The sequence below is a fragment of the Ambystoma mexicanum genome, chromosome 12 (genome assembly GCF_040938575.1).
Source record: "Ambystoma mexicanum isolate Mex_15411 chromosome 12, UKY_AmexF1_1, whole genome shotgun sequence".
NCBI lineage: Eukaryota > Metazoa > Chordata > Amphibia > Caudata > Ambystomatidae > Ambystoma > Ambystoma mexicanum.
Genome location: NC_090936.1, coordinates 541804404 through 541832342, shown reverse-complemented (window position 1 = coordinate 541832342; position 27939 = coordinate 541804404). Strand labels below are relative to the sequence as shown.

The 27939-nt window shown below is 43.6% G+C and overlaps 1 protein-coding gene across 5 annotated transcripts in view; it reads right to left on the bottom strand.

The window, feature by feature from the left end:
- Positions 1 to 27939, bottom strand: part of LOC138513763 (olfactory receptor 5AP2-like) — a 458684-nt gene that overhangs the window by 240467 nt on the left and 190278 nt on the right. The window contains exon 2 of one of the 5 annotated variants that reach the window (XR_011281812.1): positions 8573 to 8633. The exons of the other annotated variants lie outside the window; for them this stretch is intronic. The gene's annotated coding sequence lies outside the window, so the exon portion shown is untranslated. Of the gene's footprint in view, positions 1 to 8572; positions 8634 to 27939 lie in introns of those variants that run through there. 5 annotated transcript variants of the gene reach the window in all.

The window sequence follows — 27939 nt, the reverse complement described above, 5'->3', positions numbered from 1 at the left end:
AGCCAAGGTAAAACGAAATTATTGGTGGCCCACGTGGCGTAAAGACATTATCCAATTCATCGTATCTTGTGGAGTGTGTGCTCAAAACAAGTCATCCAAGCAGAAACCGGCTGGGCTATTACAACCAATGGAAATCCCACAAGCACCCTGGCACACGTTGTCCCTCGATTTTATTACTGACTTACCACCCAGTCAAGGGTTTAACACTATTCTTTTGGTCGTGGACCTATTTTCAAAAATGGCACATTTCATTCCTCTTAAGGGGCTCCCAAATGCTTCCACTCTGGCAAAGGTATTGTACGGCTCCATGGGTTTCCTTCAGTTTTGGTCTTAGACCGAGGTGCTCAATTTGTATCTAACTTCTGGAGAAAATGCTGCTCTATGGCCCAGATCGACATCCGGCTATCCACCAGTCACCATCCCCAAACGGATGGTCAAACTGAGAGGACAAATCAGACGCTTGAGCAGTATCTGTGTTGCATGTTACACCAAGCTGCAGGAAGCTGGTTCGACCTATTATGGATAGCTGAATATGCTTATAATAATTCCCTACACACCAGCACTGTGCAGACACCCTTTTATACCATGTATGGCAGGCACCCATGTACTTCTGAGTTGGACGTTCCTACAACCCTGGAAATGCCAGCAGTCAAAACCTTGCACACAACCATTTCTCAAACCTCTAAAAGGGCAGCTGAACACCTACTTCAAGCTAAGAATCGCCAAAAGAAGTTTGCTTATCAACACCGAGCAAAGGCCCCCAACTACCAAGTGGGAGACAAAGTCTGGCTGGCATCTAAACACGTGTCTATTAAAGGAGCCCGAACTTTCCGTCCAAGATACCTGGGTCCATTCACCGTCACCTCCATGATAAATCCTGTGGCGGTCAGACTAGCTTTGCCATCAAACATTCAGATTCATCCTGTGTTCCACGTGTCTCTCCTTAAACCTGTTCAACCTGGGACCCGGGTAGCAACGCCACCGCTGCCAGTAGTAGTCTCCGGGGAGCCAGAATTCGAAGTCAAGGACATCCTAGATTCAAAGTATGTCAGATCCAAGTTATACTACTTAGTAGACTGGAAGGGGTATGGTCCACAAGACAGGACATGGGAGCCTTGCGAGTACATCCATGCACCTCGCTTGCTTAGACGATTTCATCAAAACCATCCAACCAAACCAGGACCAGACAGAAGAGTCACCTTGAGAGGGGCCTTGGGGGGAGTGCTGTCATGATTCCTGCCCCTCATGTCCCCAGCGCTCCAAGATGTCAGGCTGGAGCCAGGCCACAATCACCTACATAGCCCTCAAGGGCCTCTCCATCCCTCCAAAGAACGACTTGGAGTCAGACTTGGGGCTTGTGGCACCAGACTCACTCACTCCCGTAGGATAACATTGGGGATTGGACTTGTAGTGCATTGATGGGGACATGATGGATGTCCCCACATATTTTGGTTCCCAGAACTGCATGTGCGGTCTAGTCTTTTGGGTGTGGTTCAGCCCAGAGACACCTGGGATACCTAGAGACTATTTAAGCCACACCCAGGCTGAGAAACATGCTTTGCGTTTTCTGCACCTGCAGCGTGACACTCACCGTGTTCGGATCGGTCTCCAGTAGGCCTGCATCTTCTTCTGCGCTCAGCTCCTGCAAGAACAAGAACACCGTTAGGAACAGCCTTACCTTGCGGAGCTTGTGCCCATCATTCATCACTCCTTCGGTTCTGCGAGCATCTTCGGGCATATTTCGGCATGCCGCTTCCTAAGGAAAAGGGAAAAGAACAGAAAAAAGGCATTAGTAAGCATTCTGCAAATCTTCGCTTATTTTTAAATACTGTACGAGCTTCAAACGCTTACCTGAATCCCAGCCGCTCTGGGGGAATTCTGTCTCTGGAACTTCTCATCCGTCTGCAAGAGGGAAAAGACACTCCAGGTTTGCGTGGAAACATCTATAGGCGGTGCATACTGCGCTTACCCACCGCATTTGTTCTTCATAACCGGCATCCACGCTCAAAACATTGCGGCACCTAAAAGACACAGAAAAATAACTCAGTTCAATGCAAATACGAAAGGGGTGCATCGCGCATCGTGCTCTCACTCACCTTCAGCGCTACTCATCTCAGCAGCACGCCACCATCCCCGGACGCTGGCCATCATCTAAGGAAGGAAAGGAACGAAGTTAGAGAACTGTTCAAAAGACTCATTATACTTACCTGTTGGACTCTTGCCAGTGAAGTAACTAGGCAGCAACGAGCCCACATCAATCAACACACCCCTGCACTGAAAGCAGGACGGAGAGCAAACTATCCAAGAAAACAAGGTGAGCTGTGGATCAAAAGGAAGGGTTGGACCCCGGGGAAGAAGGGGTTCAAGCACACGGAGACAATAGGGAGTTAAACTCTACCAATCCTGTGCTTCAGACCCAGTCTCCAGTCAAATATCCTCCAGAGAAGGGTTTGAGGTCATAAGAGGTCAGAATAGGCTGAGTGACGTCCCCGTGGATACCAGGTGAGCATTACATCTTTTTAAAGGTTTTCTTTTTTGAGGTACAGGGTACATATCTAGATGAGGGTGTAAACTGCACATAGCTGTTGTATTCTACGATGCATGGAATATCAGCGTTGAAGTTCTTTGCTTCAAAGTTAACTATGAATAGACCATTAAGTGTATGCAGACATGAAAGTGCTACGTAACTCATACATTCTTTAAAGACTGTGTGGCCAATGTCAATCAATGCGTAATCTAGAGATAGACCTTGTCATTTTTTAATAGTGACAGCAAATGCAAGAAATAGAGAGAATTGTTCTCTGCATACGTACATGTCTTTGAAAAGAAGGAAACATGCTATTGTGCGGCCTATTTTTGTAACTTCTGCAACTTTGTCAAAGTGGATGTTGACAAACTATATGTTGCTGTAATGTGGATATGTTTGGAAGCCAACAACTGTACCAATTGCTCCATTGACTAAACCTTGTTCTAGGTCAAGATTACATTTTAGAATTACTCTGCAGTTTAGACACAGAGTTAATACTTTTTCTAATCCAGCTGTGTTGGAGATACATTTTTCTAAGGTATTTAGTCATGCTGTTGCTTGTTGACACATAAGGAGTGTCATGCTGTGCACTTCTAATTGTCTGTGGAGCTGATATGTAGTATGGGTTGGATTTCTTTTTTCAACATTCTATCATTGAATTGGCTGCAGATTGCAAGGGTTGGCATTAAGGACATACATTTTAGATATTGTTGAGTTAATTGTTCCATGACATCAAGAGCAGAGGTGTTTTGGCCATATTGCTCATGTATTAGTCTAGTATTTAAAATGGATTTTGCATCTTTAGTAAGCACACCAGTTCTAATGCTTTATAAAACTTTAGCATAGGTGAAATCTTCAGACTGATTTTTTTTTTAGTTAGTTAGTTCTCTGTAGCAAAAATGCTGCCATGGATTTACATTTCCAATGCTGCTGAGTGAGTTATAGCATTTTTTGTTTCCTAAGGTTTTGAAAATAGGTTGAACTTTTGCTAGTGTTATCTGTAGGAGGTCTCCTAAAACAATAATTTGTTTTTCTCCAAACAGTTCCCTGAAGTCGGTTTTTAGGACTTCTTGCAATCTGATATTAAGTAAACCCAACATGAGGTTGGAAACCATGCTTACTTCATCTATCAGGAGCACTTTCATTTGCTTCAGAATTCTGCGTACTTCAGTAGCAGTGTCTGCTGATAATTTGTAGTATTCTAATTTGTTTTGGTGTTCTACTGAGAGGAGCAGTAGTCAGTGTAACATTACACATCCTATGTTGGAGGCAGCTAAACCTGTGGGGGCTGTTACAACAGATGAAAGGTTGTTCTTTGTTAACTCTTGTTGAATTGTGCTGATTATTTTAATTAAGAATGTTTTACCAGAACCAGCTTCATCACTTACATATAGGATCAGAGGTTTATATGTTTTGGCGCTACAAGTTAAATTTCCATGTAAAAAACCATGTTCAATGTCTTCAGTGCCTTCTATATAAATGGTGCGTTGTTTATCATTTAGCTGTGATTTGAGCACTGACAAGTCTTCTTCAGATTGTTTAAAATGATACATGGTATTTTCTACCACAGACATGGCAACTTCTGCGTCATTTAGAATGAGTGGTTCTCCAAGTGGTTCTTGGCATCCTGTAAAGGAAAGTTGACTGCCCTCATGAGAATCTTTATCTAGTAGAGCTTCAATTTCTTCCTCTTTTGCCGTACATTGTCCAACATTTCTTTGTTGTATTTGAAATTGACATTTGCTATACTTCGTTCATTTGCTTTGAATGCAGCTTCAAATGAGTCATGGTCACCAAATAATTCTTCTTCTTTTCTCCAAGATTTAAAAATGTGCAGTTGGGCCATGCAATAATGTTCTCTATGTTGCAGATATTTAAATGATAACTTTATATGATTAATACAGCTGGGTTTGGTAAGTTTCACTAGACTTCCTTCACAAGATGAGACTACATATTTGCCACTTGTGTCACCTAGTGTGACATTGTTTTTGTAGGAGTAGTGTTGGGCTATGTTATACAGGCACATGTTTTCCAAAGCAGTACGTCTGTTTGGGTAGTATGTGGCAATATCATTTTTTTAAATGTTCTAGCTGCTGGGAACATTTGTGGCTATTGTTTCTATCTCTTGGTTGGATTTTAGTATGCTTTTTCGGGAGGAAGCTGGACCAAGGTTAAGCCAGACAATGTTGCTATATACGGCTATACCTGTGAAACGTTCTGCAGCTCCGTAGCAACCGCATACTCTATGGAGAGCATTTTTATACCGAAGCTTTACGATTTTTGTGAAAGTGTTTTGTCAGATGATATGTCATCCCAGAGGTCTTTTAGCTCTGTTTTCTCAGCTTTGGTGAGATAGGCTGTGACATATCTTACTGCATCAGTGGAATTGTATCCAATGTATTGTATGTCTATATTCCACAGGATGACAATGATTGCATTGTAATAATATAATAATATAATTGATTATTTATAACGCACTTAATACCCAGAGGATTCTAAGCACAGACCTGGGGATCGAACCTGTGTTGCTTTTGCATCGTCTTGCTTCCAAGGCAAGGGTCTTGCCCCTGACCTATCCTCCCTATACTGAGATCATACTGATAATCCTTGATGTACTTGCATGCTTCATCCCTTTTAATGTTCTATGTGTTTTTTGGGGATTTGCCTTTCACACAATTTCTAACAGAACAATCAAGCTATTCATGTGTCCTTTTTTGCAAACAGGTCTAGGGAAATAAAGTGGTGTTTGGTAAGTATTTACCATTGTTTTTATATCTATATTGCCAGTATTTGCAGCACTTAGGTTTTTGGATGCATATTATGTTTGTACCTAGGTCACTATGTGTGATTTCTGAAGGGATGTCTGAGGTAATGTACTTTTCAATAAACTGTAAAACAGTGGCATCACTGTCATAGTCAAATTTGGGGGAATATTTTACCCACGAAAGCATTTAGATGTGTGGTGCTCCTTTGGATTGATATTCATTTCTCCAAAAGAAGTGTTCCACTTCTCTGAGTGGAGGGGTGATTGTATTGTAGATGAAGTGCAGCATGGCAATGAAGTGATGGTGAAAATACCTTGATACATTGACAGGGTCAATAGAACAGAGTTCTCCTGTTTTTTATATTTATTCCCTCTTTATTTTTGTTTGCAGTGTGTACGTTGTGCAAGTCATCCCCTGCCTATTCTGTACAACTTAAAGTAACACATCATGTGGGCGGGCCTAGGTTCCTTATCCTACAATGTAAATCAGTCTGATGTCAGAACCAGTATTCTTTTGTACCACAATGTTTTCAAGAGATTTGTGATACGTTATTGCAAAACTTCATCTTTGTCTTTTATCTTTTGAAGTAGTTGGGTAGTGGATATGTTAAAAAAATATGAGCCTGTTTTTAATGCGTGTGCAACTCCATAACATAGAGTTGTTAGTTCACTTTCAAACAGGAGGTGGAAAATGTATTCTACATTTTGTCTGAATCTGGGGTCTTCAGAATACATTTGTAAAGAGCTATATTCTGATGCAGTCATTTGTATGGATCTTTCATTATATCTTCCTCCTTTTCCTGTAGGAAAGAGAAGAGGAAAGAAGGTGTGTCTACACTTTTCTCCCATATGCTCAGTGGGCATCCTTTGGCTTGACACATTTGATATGTTTCTAAGGCCTCTTCTATGGTGTCTTTGGAGTGTAGTTGGTGAATTGTATAATGGTCTAAAATTGTGCCTGCAGTAACATGATCTACACCTTCAAATTGGCCAGTTGGTTGTGAATCTTGAATTATTTGGGTGATTTCTCTTAGGGAGTCCTCCGTTTGCATCTTTGTTGTATTTATGGTTTTCTTTGAGATATTGTAGTGCATGTTTAACTTTGTTTAAGTCAACTAGTTGTTGCCAAATTGTTTTGTCTTTTGTTGGTACACCATTATCTAGTACAATCAATGATTGATCTACTGGCCGTTGTACTCATAGAGTTTCTAGATTGTATTTAAGATCTAATGGCAAATGTACTACTTTGCCACAAATTCCTTTTTAGTTAGTCAGATGGAGGCAATTTGGCCATTTTCAGTTGAAAGCATATTATAGCTTGAAATGAGTGTACTGTTTGGATTATAATGCTCTCATACAAGTTAAGTTGTTGGAGAGCTTTTGGAATTGGGAAGATGTCTAAGTTGTTAGTAATAGCACATGATGGCATTTTGTTATTGTCAAGCTTTGTATTGCAGTACTTGCAAACTATTGCAGGGTCAGATATTTTGTATTTATTTTCTGCTGTTAGATATAAACCTAATTGGAACCATGGGGATTCCTCAGTATCCTCTATTTTGTACGTTATATGTACTATTTGTGAGCTCTTTTTATAAAAAGTTCTGCAACAACAGGCACATGCTTGTTCTGGTATTTCAGCAGATGTATTTTGAAATGTAGCTACTTCTTTTTTGTCTGTGCTTGTTAGGAGGTTGGAGTTTGTGAGGCTTTCGCTAATGTTTTCTGAAGTCACTGAATTTTGTAAGTCAACTTCAGTTCCAAAATATTTACTTGGGATGTGCTCTATTTACTCAAAGGAGTTCTTCGACTGTTCCTGTTATTTATTTTTTGGAGTTCTAGAGCAGGACATTTTGCATAATTCAGTCTATGCATAAGATATCATATAGCGGAATGGTCAATTGCTAACATTTTGATGTGGTGGAAGGTGATTTGGAAAGCAGTCCCTAAAATGCAGTCCAATGAATGTCCTCGCAGTAGTCCAGTGTGGCTGCACATTGGGCAATCATCTATGGTTTGTAAAGTTTTGATTCTACTTTTGTCTTTTAGTTTCACATAGTGATTGAGGAATTGACGTATAGATTTGGAGAATTTTGAGTGTACATTACATATTGATCTTCATGCCCATTTGTACACTGGATGGTTTGTTTGGGTGAAAGGAACATTTGGTTGAAAGTTTTTTGGGGACGTTTTTTCAATAAGGGTTTCTTTTGCCATAATGGCGTGTCCTACCATATCATACCCTCGGCCATTACTGTCTATGGCAATTGTTTTTTTTTTGTTCTTGTTTATACGCCTCTTCATCTAAATATGGTTCTATGGTGCTTGTGTGAATACATTCACCTTCACAGAAGTTTGAAAAGGTATCTATATTGACATTGCACATGTTTACAACCACTTTTTGTAATGTATTGATTAGTTTAGTTTGTAATTTCATTCTGTTTAAAATCAATATAAAGAACTTTCTCTTTAGCAGAAATGTGCTGTCAATTAGCGTTTCGAGGGTTAGTCTTCTGCAATAGATTTTAAGGGTAGATTGTGACTTTTTGTGTCTTTATAAGATTTAGGAAAACTCTACGATGTTTTACTGTGGCTATGTTAATATTGGTAGATAGTGTTAGGTTAATTAGTAGGTCTGCTTTTATTTGTACATGTTTTTTACTTTTAGTTTTTGCAAGAAGCGCCTTATTGTTTTTAGTGGTGGCTGTTTTCATTTTGTTGAGTGAGGGTACTAGCTGTTTTATTTATTTATTTTCTATACATTGTTTTAGAGGTGGATAACTATGTGGCTTGCTTTTATTGTTATCTGCTCTATTTTCTCTCTGTTTTCCACAGAGTTGCTTTTAAGTAGGCATTCTGTTCTGTCTGTTGGGAAAAAAGAAAGTTTGGCTCTGAAAGTTGTGAAATGTATATGCATGTATTGTGCATGTGTGTGTGGGTGTTATTGTAGAGATGAATAGAGTTCTGTTTGATTGTGTAGTGGGACGATAGGAGTTGTTGGGAAGGTTATAAGTGTAAGTGTCTGTATAGGAGTGCTGGGATTGGGTTAGTGAGTAAGGGAGTGGTGGTGTGATAGAATAGGTAGGGACATTATGATGTTTTGAGGAAAACAGTTGGTGTTATAAAGTGTTGTTTAGATGGGAATAGAAACAGTCTGAATGTTGCAATATAATGAGTTTGAATTAAATACATATTGTTGATTAGAAAAGAATACTCTAGGCAAATATATAGTGAAAGTGCATTGTTACAATTAAAGAGATATACAAGCTACAATAATGTTCTTACTTTGTAGGATGTGAACAGTGTTCTTTTTTTGGTAGCTTTCTTCAGCAATCTTCTTCTTTCCTGTAATTGTAAAAGAAAGTTAGTGGGTATTTGTGGTAATGGTGAAGTACTTTTATTAAGCAAGGTTGTTATTTATTAAGGTAGGATTATTTGTTGGGAAAAAGAGTCAATAAAGTTGTGTTATGGGTGGTGTACTAAAGTGTGCTAACCATGTTGTTAGAACAATTGGAGTATGAGTAGTGCTGTTTGGCACTAGAAGTGAAAGGGCAAAAATCGGTGTGAGAAAAAGGTCCATATATAGGTTATTTTTGTGCTGCAGATTTTAATAAAAGAAGTGCTGTGTTTGTGGTGGAATGTATTTGTAATGTGTTGCAGTGTTTTTAAAGAATATGGAAACTGTGGCCTACTGGTAATGCAATGGTGGATTGTTGTTGCAGAAGTGTTTGGTGTTTTATAGCACGTGTGGGAAAGAAGAGTACTTTTTATGTAAGGTGAAGTGTTGTTTATATATACTTTGGCGGTATACTCAAATGTGTGAGCAGGTGGAGAATGGTGCCAGTGCAAGGGATGTAATGAGTGAGGTTGAAACGTGTGACATTTATATCAAATCAAAAATTGACAATTCTGACTGATTAAAAGTGTTTCTTTTTAGGTGCATCGTCATGAAAATAAAAAAATGCATATGTGCATTTATAGCAGCACTGCGTATAACTGTTTTGTAAAAGAAAAGAAAAGGCAATGGAAATGATTTGTAGAACATTTTTGAGTGGCATTTGGTGTGTGGAATTTTAGTATGTTCGCAGTACATGCATACTTGCCAACATGATCCATTCCAATATGTAGGTGCTTATCAAGTGTTGTTTTCTGCGAGTTGTAGTTGCACTTTTTTCCATTAGAAAAGTTGGACTACAAGTCCAAGAATGCACAGAAAAAACTAGGACTGGATAAGCACCTACAGATTGGAACGGGTCATGTTAGCGAGTATTCAAGTACTGCCAAGATATTAAACTTCCACACATTAAGTGGCACTTAAAAATGTTGTGCACATCTTTTGCATCTGATTTTTCTTTCTTTTACAAAGAAGTTACACAAAGTGCTGCTATAAATTCATATATGCATTTCGTAACTTTAATGAAAATGCTACTAAAAAGAAATATTTTTAAACGCACATCATTTTCCACATTTCCTTCCATATAAATGTCACACTTTAGAATCTTCCCAACTGCCCATACACATACACAACAATCAAGCTAGTAAACCATCATATTGTCTGCTACATCAAGTAGGCCCTTCTGGGGCCATAGCACCTTGTGACTCCCATAGTACATAGAACATACATGAGAGCACACCCTACTAAAGTCCTTCAAGGTAGTGATGAAATATTTCCTATATCCTATCAGGCACACAAGACACTGAGGACCCCATTAAAGGCAGCAGCACTTCTCAGACACCTGCCCCAGGAAGTGGCAAAAAGGGCACAGGACATGCACACCCAGGAAGGGGAGTGCCCACAAGACCCCCAAAACACCCCTGTCCAAGGGCACTTCTGCTGCAACCTCTGGGGCACAGGCACACCTGTCACAGTTGTGCCATCAACTCCAGCCACTACAGAGGCAGCAGACCTCCCACCACTACTGGGGAGTCTGAGGACCAACCCAACCACACAGGTGCCAACAACAACATGCACCCACTGGATCATGCTGTACACCTGCTGACACTGCAGTTACAAAGTCTGCCACCACTGCCTCAACATTTGCAGCTTCCCATGTGAGGCTGATGCCCTCTGATATATCCCATCTGCCCAGTAAATCACCTATGCAGCCCCCCCTCCCCTTGTACTTGTCATCTCGCCATGCCCGTCGCTATCATTGTTGGATTTACAAGGGCAAGATGGTTAGGAGCAAGAAGGCCTGGCATCAAGCATTGAGGGAAGGCACCCCCATCTATCTCCTGGGCCAGTGCAAGAACACTACCTAAATGCCATTTTGTAGACTCTCAGCCAGATTGAGCAGCACCAGGAAGCAATGCAGCAGATAGCCCAGGAGAAACTGGGACACATGCAGGCAATGTGGTGTGGGATGGCTCCAGGCAGGCGGCCACTTCCCTCGACCATCTGAGTCAGCGTGCAGCAGAATTCACTGCCAGATGAGTCAAAGGGTACAGATTTGGCTGGACACATATCTACATGAAACAATGGCCAGGGCCATCAACTTTATGATTTAGCACCTACGGGGAAGTGAACCAGAAAGTTCAGTGCCTGTCACCCCGACGGAGGGATCAGTGGCAAGCACACCACCAAGTGCACAAGTCATGGGGCCTCATTACACGGATGGCGGAGAACCATGGCGCTATTAGCGCCATGGTTCATGCCGGTAAAATACCAGCACCGCCTTGGCGGAAAGGGGAATTACCGCCCCATTCCAAGGTTGGCGGGGCGGTAATTCCCCCTTCCACCATTGCCCTTCCCCATTCCCATTTTTGGCCCATAGGGCTCAATGGGAATGGGGAAGGCGCTAATTACGGTACCGCAAATTGCGGTACCGTAATTAGCTCCCTGGGTCATTTTGCGGGTTGGTTTTTAACGCCTGCAAAAAGCAGGTGTTAAATCCCCCAACCCGCAAAGGGACCTCGTAGTAAGGCGGTAAGGATTTATCGGTACCAGTATTTTACCGGTACCGGTAAATCCTTACCGCCATCCGTGTAATGAGGCCCATGGACCCACTTCTACAAGGAAAGAGGACAAGAGGAGGCTGTAGTAACACTTTAATGGGACAGACTGCTGATCTCAAGGGTGTGGGTAGGGGATGGTGTGGGGGATGAGGGTGTGGGGACGAGGATGGTGTTGGGGTTGAGGGTGTGGGGAGAGTCATATTGTTTGGGGTGAGGTGCACAGTTGTACAATGCATCACTTTGAACTACAGCCATTTGCTCCATTGGTCATTTCATTAGAGTGATACATGTGAAGACAGTTGAAGTTAAATGTACAGTGACAGATTTCTATATGTCCTTCCTCAATTCCTCCCATCTATTGCGAGGTGCCCTGTCATCACCTGCATCTTCTTCACCATCTTGTTTGGGGCGTGCAATGTTCTCATCTGGAGGCATGGGTGTATTCCACTGTATGCACATGTTGTGCAGCATGGCGCAAGTGACAACAATCGTACCCACTTTTTAAAGTCATGTACATCAGCCCTGTACCTGTTTTATGGAGGCACCTCAATTTTCCCTTAGATAGTCAAAATGTGCATTCTATGTGTGTCTTGATCCTTATGTGGGGGAAACAATTAGCAAAATGTTGTGGGTACCCTAACGCTTGCAAAAACAATCTATGTAGTCTTCAAGGGCAGCGGGTGGTTGTGAAGTGTGGGTATTTTGCCAAATATACCACAGAACAATAGAAGCTTATTAACAAGGTACACAATCACACTGTGCCACAATCCCGCACATCTGTTAACAAATACATTTTTTGGGGTTGCGTATTTGCAGAATTGTTTATTCTTGTAATGAACAGCCTGACACATGTTTTGAGCGAACAAAACTGTTTTCCAGAGGCTTGAGTTTATTCCTTAATGGTATCGTACCAAATGTTTGATAGGCTAAAGTGCCACAAATTCTAATTTGTCTGCCTGATTAGGCTTACGCTGTTGTAACTATATAGAGCTAGCCTTTCGGCATTTTGGCAGCTATCCAAGCCTTGTTCCTTATGTCCCCACAATGTAGACTGCCTCCTGCGGTGTACTAGGGTTCCTAACCTTGTGTCAACAAGCATGGTAGCAGCAGATAGCCTGAGTCACCTACAGCAGGTAGGAAGAAAATGTTAATGTTAATGTTAAAGGAAATTTGTACCGCGCACTACCACCACCAGAGTGGTCCCCTGGTGCTCTAGAAAAGTGTTTAGCATTACTATTTTGCTTCTGCACTAATGCAATTCCCTATTGTTCTGGTGGCCATTGAATGCTGAAATGCATCTAGGACTGACTCCCTGTACTGCACAGGAGATGGAGGAGTTGTAGTAGATGTGTTTGGGAATATGCAGGAGTATGCAATCTGTTCTCAGGTGTCTCTGTGCCCAGTGTCAATTGGATTTAGGGCCATGGCCTGCTGATTGCCACATGGAATATGATTGAAGGGACATGCAGTTTCCCCACATGTGATTTCATGCCTGTCTCCATGTGTGCATCTGTTCTTGATCATCGTCATATGTCACACTTACCCAAGAGCCAGCTTTGCTGTTCTCAGTGTGTGGGCATATATGCAGGGAGGGTGCTTTTCCTCAGGACCATGGAATCATGTGTGGAGTCTGGGAATCATGTGCAGCAGTGGCTGATGGTCAGCTCAGCATCACAGGGCATCTGGGTGTTCATGAAATTGTACTGTTTACGATTTCTGTATGCTGGGTCCACTGCCTGTGGGGGTGGGGAACCAATGCTACATGTGTGCTGTCAAGTGCTGCTATGACATTAGGGAAATGGGTGATGGCATAGAATGTTGCATTTGCTGCAGGCACCTGGCCCTGGGTGGTGGGTATCGCCACGCTCTGCTGGAATGCACCTGTGGCACTAAAGTGGAAGAAAGACACAATTTATACAGTGGTGGGATTGCTGTTGTAAGGGAGGAAGGGTCTTTATGCCCCCCCTGTACATTCTGCATGAACAGAGTCTATTTGCTTATCCGATTGTGGGGAGACGTTCCCTTATGTCGTTCCCTGATGACAGTGGCAGGAAGCCATGGGACGATAGATTAAGCATCCATTTTTTGCCATAATTGCTAGGCCACACATTGATCTCCAAGAAGCCTTCTCTCCCCTTGTCCAGCTCTGTGCACGGCCAGCCCAGGCACCCCGACCACCGCCTCCCCTGTCTTTGCCGCACCAGTCCTGTTCTCACAGAAGCTTGGGTGTGAATTGTTGCAAACTGAAATCTGTATTCTTTCTCTTCCTCTGAGCTTACTGCCCTGTGTGTGACCGGGGCAAAACTTGACTTGTGTACCCATTCGTCTCCACAAACCTGCTTCTGCTTCTCTGACCCCACCTTTAGGAATTATTGCCTGTGCAACCTTTTGCCTCTCTGCTCTCCCTTTATGTAGCAGTTGGTGAGATCCTTCCCCATTGACCACCCTAGATTGCCCCCATATAACTGATCTTGTGTGATCATATATTGCCCATGGGGTAACACCTATCAATCCATTTGTTTGAACCATGAGGCACTCGGCCGAATAAATCTCTGATCGAAACCCTCAGATAAGCCACCTGGCAAAAAGGACCAGCGTGTCCCGCCCCCACAAAGGCCTAGGTTAAGAATGCCTTTATGTTTGCTCACGATTTACAGGCAACACTGCATTCTAATATAAGCTTTATGTTTTGCATTAATCTTAGTATGTCAGTGATTACTGTGTAGTTTAGATTAGTAAGGGCTTTCACATCTTGTGGACCCAGCCTGACCTTCACCCCACCCATATGAGCCCAGCTGAACCACGTGCCGTGAGAAGCAACAGCTCTGGATCAACCAATCAAGTTGCACCACCCCATTATGGACGGTACTGCATTGTTGCAGTGCACCAATGGGCTGGCACTATTCATCCCCTATACTATTTGTCACCGCTGACCAGATTTGTGTATAAAGATATGTTGTTTCTGTATTGTTGGCAGAGCACTCTCAAAGCAGCAGAGGCCTCTGCGTGCACAACCTATTTGATATAAAACTTTACTTAACTTGCAATCTTTCTCCTGGTCTCATTCCCTGCTGGGGTGTGTCCCTTTATTCTGAGTTTGAATTTGTATTTTGAGGAATGACCACCTTCACTTGGTGACCCCGACGTGATTGCTCAGAGAAAACCCTGTGTCTTGCGGCGAGATCTGGGGCACCCCCAACATGGCCACCTCCACCTACGGCTGACCAGTAATTAAAATGCATATGCTTCTGAAGCAGGTTCCGCGGGTCCCAGCTTTGCAAATACCCAACTGCTTGTAGGAGCCGGGTGCGGCTCTTGAGTTGGAGCAGCACCCCAATTGTGGGTAGACTATGAACAGAGGCTCTCGCATCACCACGAACACGTGAGTATTGATTGCAAGGAGAACTAAAGGAGGGGAAACTAATGGGAAAAGGGTTAGACTAAAACAGCAGGGGAACGGTCTGTGGGAAGGGTTGGGTGCGAGTAAGATTGAGTGATTGTTGGTTAAGGTGTTTTCTTTCTTCTTCATATGGCCATTAGGTTTTTATATAAGGTGATGAAATAAGAGGAGGTATGGGAACCTAACTCCGAAAGGGGGTGCAAGGCGGCGCGGCATAGTACTGTCTCGACCAGTGCAGGATTATACATGATGAAAGGTATCTGCATGAAATGACCGAGTTGAATAGTCTGACTACCAAAAGTCTGTTTGCCCCCCATTTGTTTGCATATATATTTTTGGGTGGAAACCCTCCACAGCCCCCCCACTTTACGCCTATACATTTTGTATTAACTTCACCCCCCCACATATACAAATGCGAACAAATGGGGGTCGGACTTTTGGTACTCGGTCCTTTTGGCCTAACCCGATGGAAAAGGAGGAGTCTTGAATATGGAGTAGACTTGGAAAATATTAGTGATTCTTTTATTTTGCTATTGATAAATGCTCTCTAGAGGTCGGCCCAGAAGGGGCTAGGGAGAAGTAAATAAAGGGGAAAACTCTGTATTTATGAAAAAGGGGTAGCAGGTGTAAAGGGCATCACAGATACATGTTTCATGTTTTTTGTTGTCAGTAAGGTGCATCAGTTTGTAAGGTCGGTCTGTTCAGTGGTTTATGTTCTCTATGTTCTTTGTCTATGACTAGGTCAAAGCAAAATAAGTGTAAGTGAAATGTGTGAAATGCAATGCTGAAAAATGATATGCTGAAAAATATAAGGTTATTGAAACACCAATAGTGATAACTGACCCATAAACACACGCGCGCACCCACACAGTGGATGGAAATTATGGGAGCGGATACAGCATTCCAGCATACTTGCCAACACATCCCCTTATACAGTGAGAAAATAAAAAAGTATCATGACAAATGGTTGATCGAGATTAAAGGTGATGGGTCATCTCACATATGGCTGGAAGGAAGGTCTTTTGATAAGACAGTGTTGGACTTTGTGGCCACATATTTACTGTCCAAATACAAAGGGAAACAGCTCCAGAATAGAAGGGAAGTGTTAGATCTATGAAGGATGTTTGAAGAAACACCTCCTGTGAAAGGTAGGGGAAAAGAGTCACAACCTGTACTGCCCACAAGCCAGGAGGAGGGAGGGGAAGAAAAGAGCAAGGAAGAGGAGCCTAAAACATTTTACCCGTTGTTAACTAAGCCTGCAGAAGGATATTGCGACCCAATGTATTTGTCCCAACCAAGCACACCCACCACGCTGGCAGTATACAGCCCCTCCACCTTATGATCCTAAGGGTTTGTATGGTTCAACATGCATACCTCCAGTGCACCTAGGACGCCTCACCCGGATTTTGAAACACAGGTGACCACTACACAGGCAGAGTTATCCCGACTAAGAACACTGTGTGAGAGTACTCTTCTTTTGCCTAGGGGTGGGCAGGCACCACCACCCCCGCCATCGAAAACCTCCTCCGGTATAGCAGAGGATGAGTGGAAGACAGGGGACTTCCTCTTCCGCATTGAGAGTGCGCTGGTTAAGGTAATACGAGTAGAGCGGGAAGACGAGCAGGTGAGTATGGGACAAGGTAGCGTGACATCTGACATGGAAGAGGAGTGTTGGACTGACCTTGATATGCATGAGGAAAGACCAAGGGCAGGGGGTATGCAACTGCCACAGCGGACACCACCAAAAGAAGAGGACGAAGAAGAAGGTTGGCAGGGAAGGTTGAGAATCAGGTTAGGGAGAATAGCGCTGGCAAGGAAAAGAGGAACCAAGGTAAGTAAAGGAAGGGGGAGGTCAAATGTGCAGGTGCCTCTCATCCATAAAGGGGCGAGAGGCCTCACTATGTACCTTTGACACTAATGGATGAAGTCATTTTGGTGAAGACGCTACCCCCGCTCTCTGGGGGTGTGAGTAAATGGATATATGCTTTTGAGAAAAACACTGCAGGGGTTCCTTTAGCAATCAGAGATGTCAAGAGCTTATTAGTGTCCACAGTGAGTGATCAAGCAAATGGAGTGTGGGGGAAGGCGGGGTTCCCAGGAGTGACAATAGATTGTGACCGCCATGATGGGGCATCGTTTAATAACATGAGAGCACAGGTATGGGATGGACTGTGGAGAACCTTCTCCCACACTCCCGATTTACACTCAGTGATGCAATGCACAATGGGCGATGATGAAGATGCTGCGCAATTCATTCTTCGAGTGCAGGATATGTGGAGGGCGGAGACGGGCACTGCTTGGGACAAGTCAACCTCCCTCTTTTACTTCATTATTAAGAGAAGCCTCCCGAAGGAGGTACAGAAGGCTTTAGATAAAATTGCTGGGATAGAAGCCAAGGGTTGGCCAGAAATACAAATCATCATAGTACACCACTGTAGGAGGATCAAAGAAAGATAGAAAGAAATTACACAGAAGAGGTTGGCAGATGAGACAAAACTTGTAGAAAATAAGCATATGAAGGTCGCAGCTCTAACAGCTGCCCTACACCCAGAACAACAGGGAGATGGGGAGGAGGGGCCACTAGTACTGCAGGCTAGAATGGCAGCCACCTGGACAGCAAACGGGCAGAAACAATGGGATGGAGAGCAGCACTACGGAGGGCCACAATGGCAAGGAAGACATGGAAGAGGAAGAGGTGGGCACAGGGGACAGAGAGGGGGTTATGGAGGCCAAGTTCCTAGAGCCGGGGGACAAGGAGCATGTTGGTCATGTGGAAGGTGGGGCCACTTTGCAAGGGAATGTCGCACCCGTCCCATGGCACACTGCCCGAACGATTTAATAATGAACATCTATATGGGCACCCACAACCAGGAAGACCTTACGGTCTGCCCATGGGAGGTAACAGGCAGGAAGAACAAACTGATGTCCAGTTCACACAGGGGCACAAGGCACCACAGCAAGGGACACAGCAGCGATTGACACGCCAAAATAAAATTGGGAACACACACGTTAATCCTTTCGACACTACCGCCAACGGCGCACCAGCACCATTTAGAGGGACAGCTATGGTGGGGGAAAACGTATTCTATTTCCCAGGTACAAACACCCACCAAGACTAGGACAGCCCACAGAGAGCACTTGTGTGTCCAGTACTATCAACCACCCTACATCCAGACTAGGAACCACAGGTGGGGGCGGAGATAGGAAACAGACAGTTCATCTTCATGGTTGACTCAGGAGCGGAAAAATCATGCCTAATGGAAGGCCGGTTTCCACTGTCGGGAAAGAATTTGGAAACACAGGGATTCTCTGGGGCAGTAGTCACGGTTCCATAGACTAAAGATTTGGATATAACGGTAGGGGGAAAGACTGTGCCGGCACCCCTATTATATCACAAAGACTCGCCAATAAATCAGCTGGGGAGGCACCTACTTAGTAAGCTCAACATGACTATTTGCTTTACTGAAAGGGGCATAGAGTGCTCAACCCTGTGAATATGCCCCCTCCGGGCCATGCTGTTGATTAACATGATAGTAAATTAAATAGCTGTCCAAGGGGTTACCCACAAATGCAGACATGTTTGTGTATGGGATACAGGTCTTGGCCAGAGTAGTGCCGGAACTCACACGAAAGGAATGGAAAATACCTTCTGACTTTGTCTTCCGCCCAGTGACTGCCCCTAAAATAATACCAGGTACCATCCACTCCCTAGATTTGCAGGGAATACAGGTATCAGCTGCACACATTGTGGTAATAGGTTTGGACTCGCACGGATGTGAAAGGCGCTCAGTGTTATGCATAGAACCCAATATAGCATTGCGCGACCCGACGGATGAGGAGCTGTTCACTGACAATGACAATGATGGGGAAATAATAATGGAACTATGCATACCATGTGATATAATGATCCAAAACAGACGAGTTACAAACCATCTCATGGCCATTGTTAAGGCACCATCGTCATTTTCTGATGAAGACATGCAACAGGTGCCCACAAAGTTATGGACCACCAAACCCCACCATGTAGGGCTCTTGCAAGAGGTGACACCCGTTAACATTAAACTCAAGCCTGGTGCAGTGCTGCCCCAGGTAAAACAGTATCCCCTGTCCAGGGAAGCAGAGGAGGGAATAAAGGAAACAATACATGCACTACTGCAGCATGGTATTATTGTACCATTAAATTCACCTTGCAATACTGAGATTTATCTGACTAAGAAAGCAAAGGGCGGGGCTTGGAGGATGATACATGACGTACGCCCACTTAATGACATCATACAGAAGGAGTTTCCCCTTGTCCCAAATCCTGCATCCATTTTCTCAGCATCCCATAATGAGCCACGGGCTTCACAGTGGTAGACTTGAAAAATGTGTTTTTCTCGGTACCACTCGACCCAAGCTCACAATACCTGACTGCATTTACCCTAGGGGCGAAAAGATACAAACATTGCAGATTACATCAGGGATACTGTGAAAGCCCAAGCATTTTTAACCGGATATTGCATGAAGACCTTGGCAATATTGATGTTAAGAGCACTGTGATACAATAGGTAGACAACCGTCTAGTTTGTGGTGAGAGTGAGGAACAGTGCAGAGCAGACTCAATCACATTACTAAATTTGTTGGCCCACAAAGGATACAAGGTGGACAAAGGGAAGTTGCAGTACTGCCTAGCGGAAATACTGTATCTGGGACAGCTAATATCGAAGGATGGCAAGCGCATACTTCCAGACAGAGCATCAGCAGTGCGTGGGACTATCAGGCCCCACACAGTGAAAGATCTGCAGAAGTTTCTCAGCATATGCAACTATTGCTGAGCATGGATACTTGACTATGCAATGTACACAACGCCCCTACTACAAGCACTAAAGGAAGCACACAACAAACCCACAGCTATCACATGGACACAGGAGAGGAACACTGTCTTCAACCCACTGAAGGAGCTTATTTGTACAGCCCCCGTTCTAGCGACCCCAGATTACGATCGAGAATTCTACTTGTTTTCACACAGCAATGGAACACTCATTACAGCTGTCCTAACACAGAAAACATCATTAGGGCACAAACCATTGGCCTATTACAACGGCCCTCTTGACTCTGGAATGCAAGGGCACTTTGAGTGTGAACAGGCTCTCACAGCAGCCGCCTTTGCAATTGAAAAAGCGCCACCATAGTGAGGGGGTGCTCAGTCATCTTGTTTGTAAAACATTCCTTGTTTGCAATCCTCAAACATTCCAAATCCACACTGACCACACAAAGGGCAACTGCTTACAAAATAATGCTTTCGAGCACAAGCATTCAAATAGTACATTACAAAACTGTGAATCCAGCTACATTCATCACTGAGCCATGCACAGTAGAAAACATGCAGAAACATGATTGTGCCACATACGAGGGGGAGGGTGACGACATTCCCAAGGCAAATGAAAATGCCTTAGAAGAAGGTGAGGTGTATTTTGTGGACAGGTCAGCATCAATTTGCCCAGAGACAGGCGAGAAGCATTTAGATGCAGCAGTAGTGAGAATGGAGGAAGGAGAATTTGAGATCACTGTGCAAAAACACTTACCCATGCATTACTCAGCACAAGCTACAGAGTTTGTAGCATTAATTGAAGCATTGCACGTGGCCAAAGGGTGTGCAGTAACAATGTATTCAGATTCAGCATACATAACCACAACAGTACATGCTGGATTGTCCAGGTGGAGAAGGAGACGGTTCAGGAAGGCGGATGGGTCCCCAGTACAACATGCAGAACTTTTGAATGAGCTCATAGAAGCCCTAGCAGAACCATCAGTAGTGGCTTTGGTAAAGTGTCAAGCCCATACCAATAATAGTGATGTTGTCTCTTTAGGAAACGCGGCAGCAGATGCTGCTGCGAAACAGAACAGGAAGACTGAGGTGTGCCAAGTAAATGTAAGCGCTTGAGCAATTGTTATTGGAAAAAATTGACCCTGTTTAAACTCAAAGGACAGGCTGCTGCACCCTTAGGGAACAAGGGAACAAGCGGGCACCTCAAACCCACTTAACAAAACGAATAGAACACTGGGTATTCCAACATTTTGGATGCGCTGCCATAACAAATAGTTAGAACAACTTGATAGTAAAAAGTCCTCATGCACAATCAATGTGCAATATATGTTGCAAATAACACGTGAATGAAAAATTGCGAAATTTAATGTTCTTCACATCCAGAATGTGATATCACATGACAGAGTGATGTGCCAACACGTGTTTCGACCTCTCTCGGTCTTCTTCAAGGCAAAACTCTGTTCAACAGTTATTGTGTACAATTTTTCAGTGCATATAAGAGTCCCCATTTATAAACCAGGGTACATGAAATACAGAAAACACAACAAACAAAAATGTTGAAATATGGGGGTATACATTACCAGAATAATTGGTAAATCAACATGTCATATGCTGCGAAACAGGCTGCATATTTTCAAACGCCCCAGGAAAAAGAAGTTGGATACAACTCGTTGCTTATCACACACATAATTGACTTACAAAAGCGGGCCCGAATTGAGGAACAAGAGATGTGGTCAAAGAGGGGTTGCACATAGTGGCCCACTGCTCTTCTTTGGTGCCAAGAGAACACAGGTAAAGTAGTAATGCCTGTAGAATTACTGCAACTCGCAGTTCAGCAATTGCATTTCCAAGCCCACACAGCAAAACAACACATAGCTGCAGACATATAGAAAGATTGGTTTGTCCCAAAATTACAAGAACATCTCTCAAAAATGACAGTTGAATGTGTAACGTGTCAAAATTACAATTCTGGAATGACCCTCAGGACGCTACGAGGAACGCTGCCCCACCCCGTCGGACCTTTCCGTGAACTGCACATTGATTATGCAGACATGGGAGAAAGGTGCAACAGAGCAAGATACTTAATAGTGGGTGTCTGCTCCTTTTCCTGCTGGGTGGAAGCAGGACCCGGTGCCCATCCAGATGCGAAATGTGTGGCAACATTTTTGGTGAGAGAAGTGTTTCCACGTTGGGGAATGTGTGATTTAATATGCTCCGACAACGGAACTCACTTTGTAAATGACCTCTTTAAAGAAGTAACATCCCTGTTAGGGATTAAACACAAGTTATGTTCCATTTACCACCTGGAAGCAAACAGATTTGTCGAGAAAATCAACAGCCTCCTTAAAAACAGATTGTCAAAGCTATGCCAAGGCACACACTCAAAACAAATTGGGTGTATTGTTTGCCCATAGCATTGTTTCAATTACGAACACAACGTAGCAAAGACCACCACTTGTCACTGCATTAAATAGTAACAGGAAGGCACATGCAGATGCCATTATCCCCTATAATGAGAGTATCAGATGCTCACAGGACAGCCACAATTTTGGGGAGGAATTCAAAGAATATCTAACACAGCTTACACGGGCAGTAAGGAGTATAGCTAAGCAGATTGCAGCACACTTCACAAGGGAAAACGAAACTGACACAAACACTGCAGCAACAGATAGCCCAAGTAGACAACTAATGCCCGGGGAGTTGGTGTACATACAAAGCTTTGTGAGAAGATGGAATTCTCCAAGATTTCACGGCCCTTTCGAGGTGGTGTACTGCATCCCTTCTGCGGTGAAGGTTAAGGGCCTGAAATATTGGATACACGTCTCAGATGTAAGAAAAGCACATGACAGTGTAGTACCAGAATGGAAACAGCCAAATGAACGAGAGGCAGCTGTACCCTGATGGGACTAACTGAGTAGAGGAGAAAAACTAGACGATACCAGCAATATGCAAATGTTTAAATGTGTACAGTGAGTGAATAAATTAAATGGATAAAATCAAAATGTTGATTGTTTGAATATTAATGCCCTCATCTATCTCTCTCTCTCTCTTTCTCTCTCTTTCTCTCTCTCTCTCTCTCTCTCTCTTCATCTCTCTCTCTCTCTCTCCATCTCTCTCTCTCTCTCTCTCTCCCAATCCCTCGTACTCTCTCTGAATGGAAAAAATATGTTTTTGCATAAATGAAAGTGCACTTAACCCCTTGTATTTCATTCTGTAGGTACAAACATGGCAGAAAAGAGGACCCACAATTACAGCGCCACAAATGTAGATAGCAATAGGGGAAATGTTAGCGCTACGAGAGCCTACTCCTACAACTGTGGCCTTTACTTCGTGGCCATTGTTTTTTCGACTATTTTATTGTGTTTAGGACTGTATTGGTTGATTTATTTTATTTTAGAAGGTATAAAAGAAGGGGGAGGGGCAAAACTGGTGCAAGAAGTAACTCACTTGGTATGGGATGTGTTGAAATTGATTTGGGCCCACAATGTCTGCTCGAACCAAAAATCACACGAGGAAAGCCCCACTAGTTGAGCAGTCAATAATGGACGCTGATTGAAATGTACTAAATGCTGAAAATGAAAACTATCTGATTTTTGATGTATTAATGCTGTCAAATGGTTACACACAGACAACCATTAAGCCTACCTCAAGCAGTGATTACATGAACTTTAGTTCTCAAGCACCCACCCCACGCACCCATCCTACCTCACAGCATGGGCTATGTGATTATGGTCAGAACGAAAAAAATTAATTTAGGCATTTTTCCCATCCGTTATCAAACACTTATGAAATTACATAATGGCCTAGGGGGGAGGAATAGAAGGAAAAAGGGGCGGAACAAAAATGGTATGATGCATATTATGGCCTGGGGTTGGATGCAGTGGAAGACCCCCGCCACCCAGATCAGTCTAATAAATGGTACTTCGACATGAGCACCATGGGTAAACAAGCAACTAATGAGAGTTGCTATGTGTGTTCCCTGATACCCCACGTACCAGGAACACCTAAAGTTCTAATACTCCGGGACCCCCATAGCGGATGCCCAGTGTCTTATTCATCTAGCACTGTGTAGAATTTGAAGTACCTTCCAGGCACACACCGTAGCACTACAACTGATCCAAGGCAAGAAGACCAGTCACAGCAAGCCTCGAGGAGTCCTATGCGGGAAGGAACCATCTTTTGTTTATAAAGGGTACAACGTTTGCAGAAAACAAATGACAAGAGGAAACAGCGATGTGCAAAGTAGAAGCACTGCGGGCAATGTCAATGGGTCAAGTAAACATGCACTCAGGTTTGGTCTCAGCACATTGCCAAACTGACATGAGTAACAGCTCTTGAAAAACCGATCAAGATCCAACGTGAAGTGCAATATGAACTATGTTTCCACTGAGAAGGTAAGGTGCCCATGGGGGCAAACAAACATTGCAACAAAACACTTATCGTCCCGACATGAAGAAAGGTACAGCTGCGCTAATGGACAATTACTGGGTATGCGCAAACAGGCTTACTTGCACCTCCTGAAGTCATGGAGAGGTACCTGTGCCCTGGCCACGCTGCATTCGGCCATGATGGTGATTCCTGAGAGTCATGTCCAGGGGGAGAGGGTGCACGCCGGAATGCCTCCAGTAATCCAGTCAACAAACAAAGAGCCCCCCACATATGAGGTGCTGTCAGAGGATAAGCTGCAAGAAAGAGTGTGGGACACTATCACAAGTGATAACTGCGGTCCACAACCTCGGCGAAAGGATGAAGAAGGAGGGCGGTGTAAAATCAAGTGACTGGTTTGTCACAATTTTTGACTGGGTACCATCCTGGTTAGGCGCTGCAATGAAGCTACTGGTACCCATCATAGTATTTTTGCTACTGATTTATTGTGTGTGCCAGGTAGGGGTTCGATGTTGTGCACAGTCAATGCCTAGTAGTGCAATAATGATGGTGTAAATTGGTAGCCCAACAAAAATGCCACATGATGTCAAATACGTACAAGTGCAAATGGGGGACTACAAGGACCCTAAATTCCACATGACAGCAGTGTACAACACAGGGGACAGGGTGGATAACTTGTGGCACACAACCATTAAAGAGCCCCAAGAACTAGAATGGTATAAAGAGGTCTGGGTAGATTTAAATGGAGATGGTGCATGCATATACATGACGTGTACTCCTGATGAATATGCAAGAAGGGGTCAAAGTTTAAGATCTGTGTGCAGGGCCTGGATGCCAATAAAGGGGACTCCAGCTTTGGATGAATCGTTAATAGAGGCAGAACAACATAGGCGTACTAACAACCAAGGTTATTTGTTACTTTAGGAGTAACAAAAGGGGGAATATAAGGGAGGAAAGGTCTTTATGCCCCCTCCTGTACATTCCACATGACAGGAGTCTATTTGCTCATCCCATCGTGGGGAGACGTCCCTCTATGTTCTTCCCTGATGACAGTGGCAGAAAGCCATGGGACGATACACTAAGATTTCATTTTGTGCCACAACATACTCCATCTTTTTGCTAGGCCACACATTGTTCTCTAAGAAGCCTTCTCTCCCCTTGTCCAGTGCCGTGCACAGCCAGCCCAGGCACCCCCACCACCGCCTCCCTTGTCTTCGCTGTGCCAGTCCTGCTCTCACGGTAGCTTGAGCGCGAATTGTTGCAAACTGAAAATGGTATTCTTTCTTTTCCTCTGAGCTCACTGCCCAGTATGTGACTGGGGCGAAACATGACTTGTGTATTCATTCGTCCCCACAAACCTGCTACCGCTCCTCCGACCTCCACCTTTAGGAATTATTGCATGTGCAACCTTTTGCCCCTCTACACTCCTTTTATGTAGCAGTTGGTGAGATCCTTCCCCACTGACCACCGTAGATTGCCCCCATATAACTAATCTTGTGTGATCATATATTCCCCATGGGGTAACACCTATCAATCCATTTGTTTCAACCATGAGGCACTAGGGCGAATAAATCTCTGATCGAAACCCTGAGATAAGCCACCTGGCAAAAGGGACCACCGCGTCCCGGCCCCACAAAGGCCTACGTTAAGAATGTGTTTATGTTTGCTCGTGATTTACAGGCCACACCGTATTCTAATGTAAGTTTTATGTTTTGCATGAATCTTCGCATGTCAATGATTACTGTGTAGTTTAAATTAGTTAGGACTTTCGCATCTTGTGGACCCAGACTGACCTTCACCCCACCCAGATGAGCCCAGCTGACCCACGTGCCGCGAGAAGCAACAGCTCTGCACCAACCAATCAAGCTGCATTACCCCATTTTGGACTATACTGTACTGTTGCAGCGCACCAATGGGCTCACACTATTCATCCCCTATACTATTTGTCACCGCTGGCCAGATTTGTGTATAAAGATATGTTGTTTCTGTATTGTTGGCAGAGCGTTCTCAGAGCAGCAGAGTCCTCTGCGTGCATACCTTATTTGTTATAAAACTTTACTTAACTTGCAATCTTCCTCCTAGTCTCATTCCCTACTGGGGTGTGTACCTTTTTTCTGAGTTTGTATTTGTATTTTGGGGAATTACCACCTTCACTGTTCTGTTGTGTTTGGTGCTCTCGAGATCTGCCTCTTTTAAGGTCAGCAGCTCTCCTATGGTGTTCCTCTCCAAATGATACAGCAAGACCAATCAGCCATCAGTCACAGCCCTGGGGGATTGACGGACATGTGCTATGGGTGGCCTACGCAACAAATGTCTCCTCCATTTCTGTGCAGCCTCTATCCTTCCATGTGGTTTCCCTGAGTGCTACTGGAGCGCAATGAACAGCAGCAGGTTGTGGCTGCTGTAATTCACTTTTAGATGTGGATGGATGTTGCTTGGAAATGTGTTTGGGGAGGGTGTGGGCCTTAAATACACTTTAGGAGGCAATTATTGGCACCTATACGTGATTCCCATTTCCAGGATGCTTTTATCTCCATCTATTGGGTGGAGGTAACTGCCCTGCGTTTTTGTAATTTTTCACCTGTAATTTGGTAGACTTAGCATTTCTTTTTCTGGCGGTAATTCCTTCAGGTGTAGTTCTGCCAATTTTTGGCAGAATGCACACCGATGGTAATTCTGACTAGGCTAATTCCGCCAGCAGAATTAATCCCATTTTTAGTGTCCTGTAATTTGGTGTAGTGGTAACCGAGGCAGTGACGGATTTACTGTCAATTTAACCTGAAGGAAAATTTCACTGGAGTGTTACTCACTGCTTCATTTGTCAATATATGCTTTTCATTCCTGTCTACTTGACTGCATTGTCTTCCCAGTGTGTAGTTTTCCTTTGTGACCCTCTTTTTGGTTCATAAAGCATAACAAATCTTAATAGAGCCCAACCACTTTGATTCATGTAAGACCTTCTGAATTTTATTGCACAAAAAAGGTCTGGGAGCCCAACTACTGAGAACAAACACGGGCAGATAACCTGTTCTGTGGGAAGGTGCCCACTCGGGAAGGTCTACAACCACGTTTTAGCTCACTGTACCATTCACAGATCTAAAACGGGGTTATAGACCCTTCCGACTGGGCACCTTCCCATAAAACAGGTTATTTGGCCATTTTCAGTCATGGTAGAGGGGCTCCCAGACCTTTTTTTGCATTCTTAAGAATTTTATTATTTACTCTAACAATTTCACCCAAGATGATCACTGGAAAATCCAGTTAAAGATAAAGTAGGATACATATTTCAGTGGTTTGAATAAATTGATCAAGAAGAGAGTGATAACTACTGACACCCCAGGGCTTCCTTCGGAGTGCGCAAAGTTGAGATTTCTTTTTTGATGGAAGATGGACTTCATGCATCTTACATGTGGCCAATCTCCCAGAATAAAACTAAAATAAAGAGGGCTGATGCCATAGCAAATAGAAAAGTTACCAAGTCCCTTCCCAATATCTATGGCGGCAGCCACAGCCTCAAGTCCTAGGCCACCAGGCAAGTGTGCAGTCAGGGAGTTAGGGATGATATAAGCACTAAGCAGTGGGGTTGTGATGATGGAGGAGGGGCCATCGGCCAAAGCACCCAGGGAGAAAATGGCAGCACCTGGAGAATTGATTGGATGAGCACCCTTATGTTGGTGTGAATATAACATATAAAATCTGTTGTCTCATCTTTGGTTGTCTCTTTCAGTTATGTGTTGAAAATGAAGTATAATCCTGCTTTAATACAAAGTCTCTTTCTTTGGCAGGCCAATTCACTACAGACATGAAAGAAGCTAATGAATCTTTGGTGGTAGATTTCATCTTGCTTGGACTCACCGATGACAAAAGGATTCAGATTCCACTCTTTGTGCTGTTTCTCTTAATCTACATTATCACTCTGGTGGGAAATATTGGCATAATAACACTGATCAGGATTTCAACCAATCTGCAAAACCCAATGTACTTCCTGGTCAGTAACCTGTCTTTTGTGGACGTCTGCTATTCTTCAAATATCATGCCTACGCTGTTGGCAAATTTTATCTTGGAAAAAACTGTGATTTCAATTCCAGAGTGTGTAATACAGC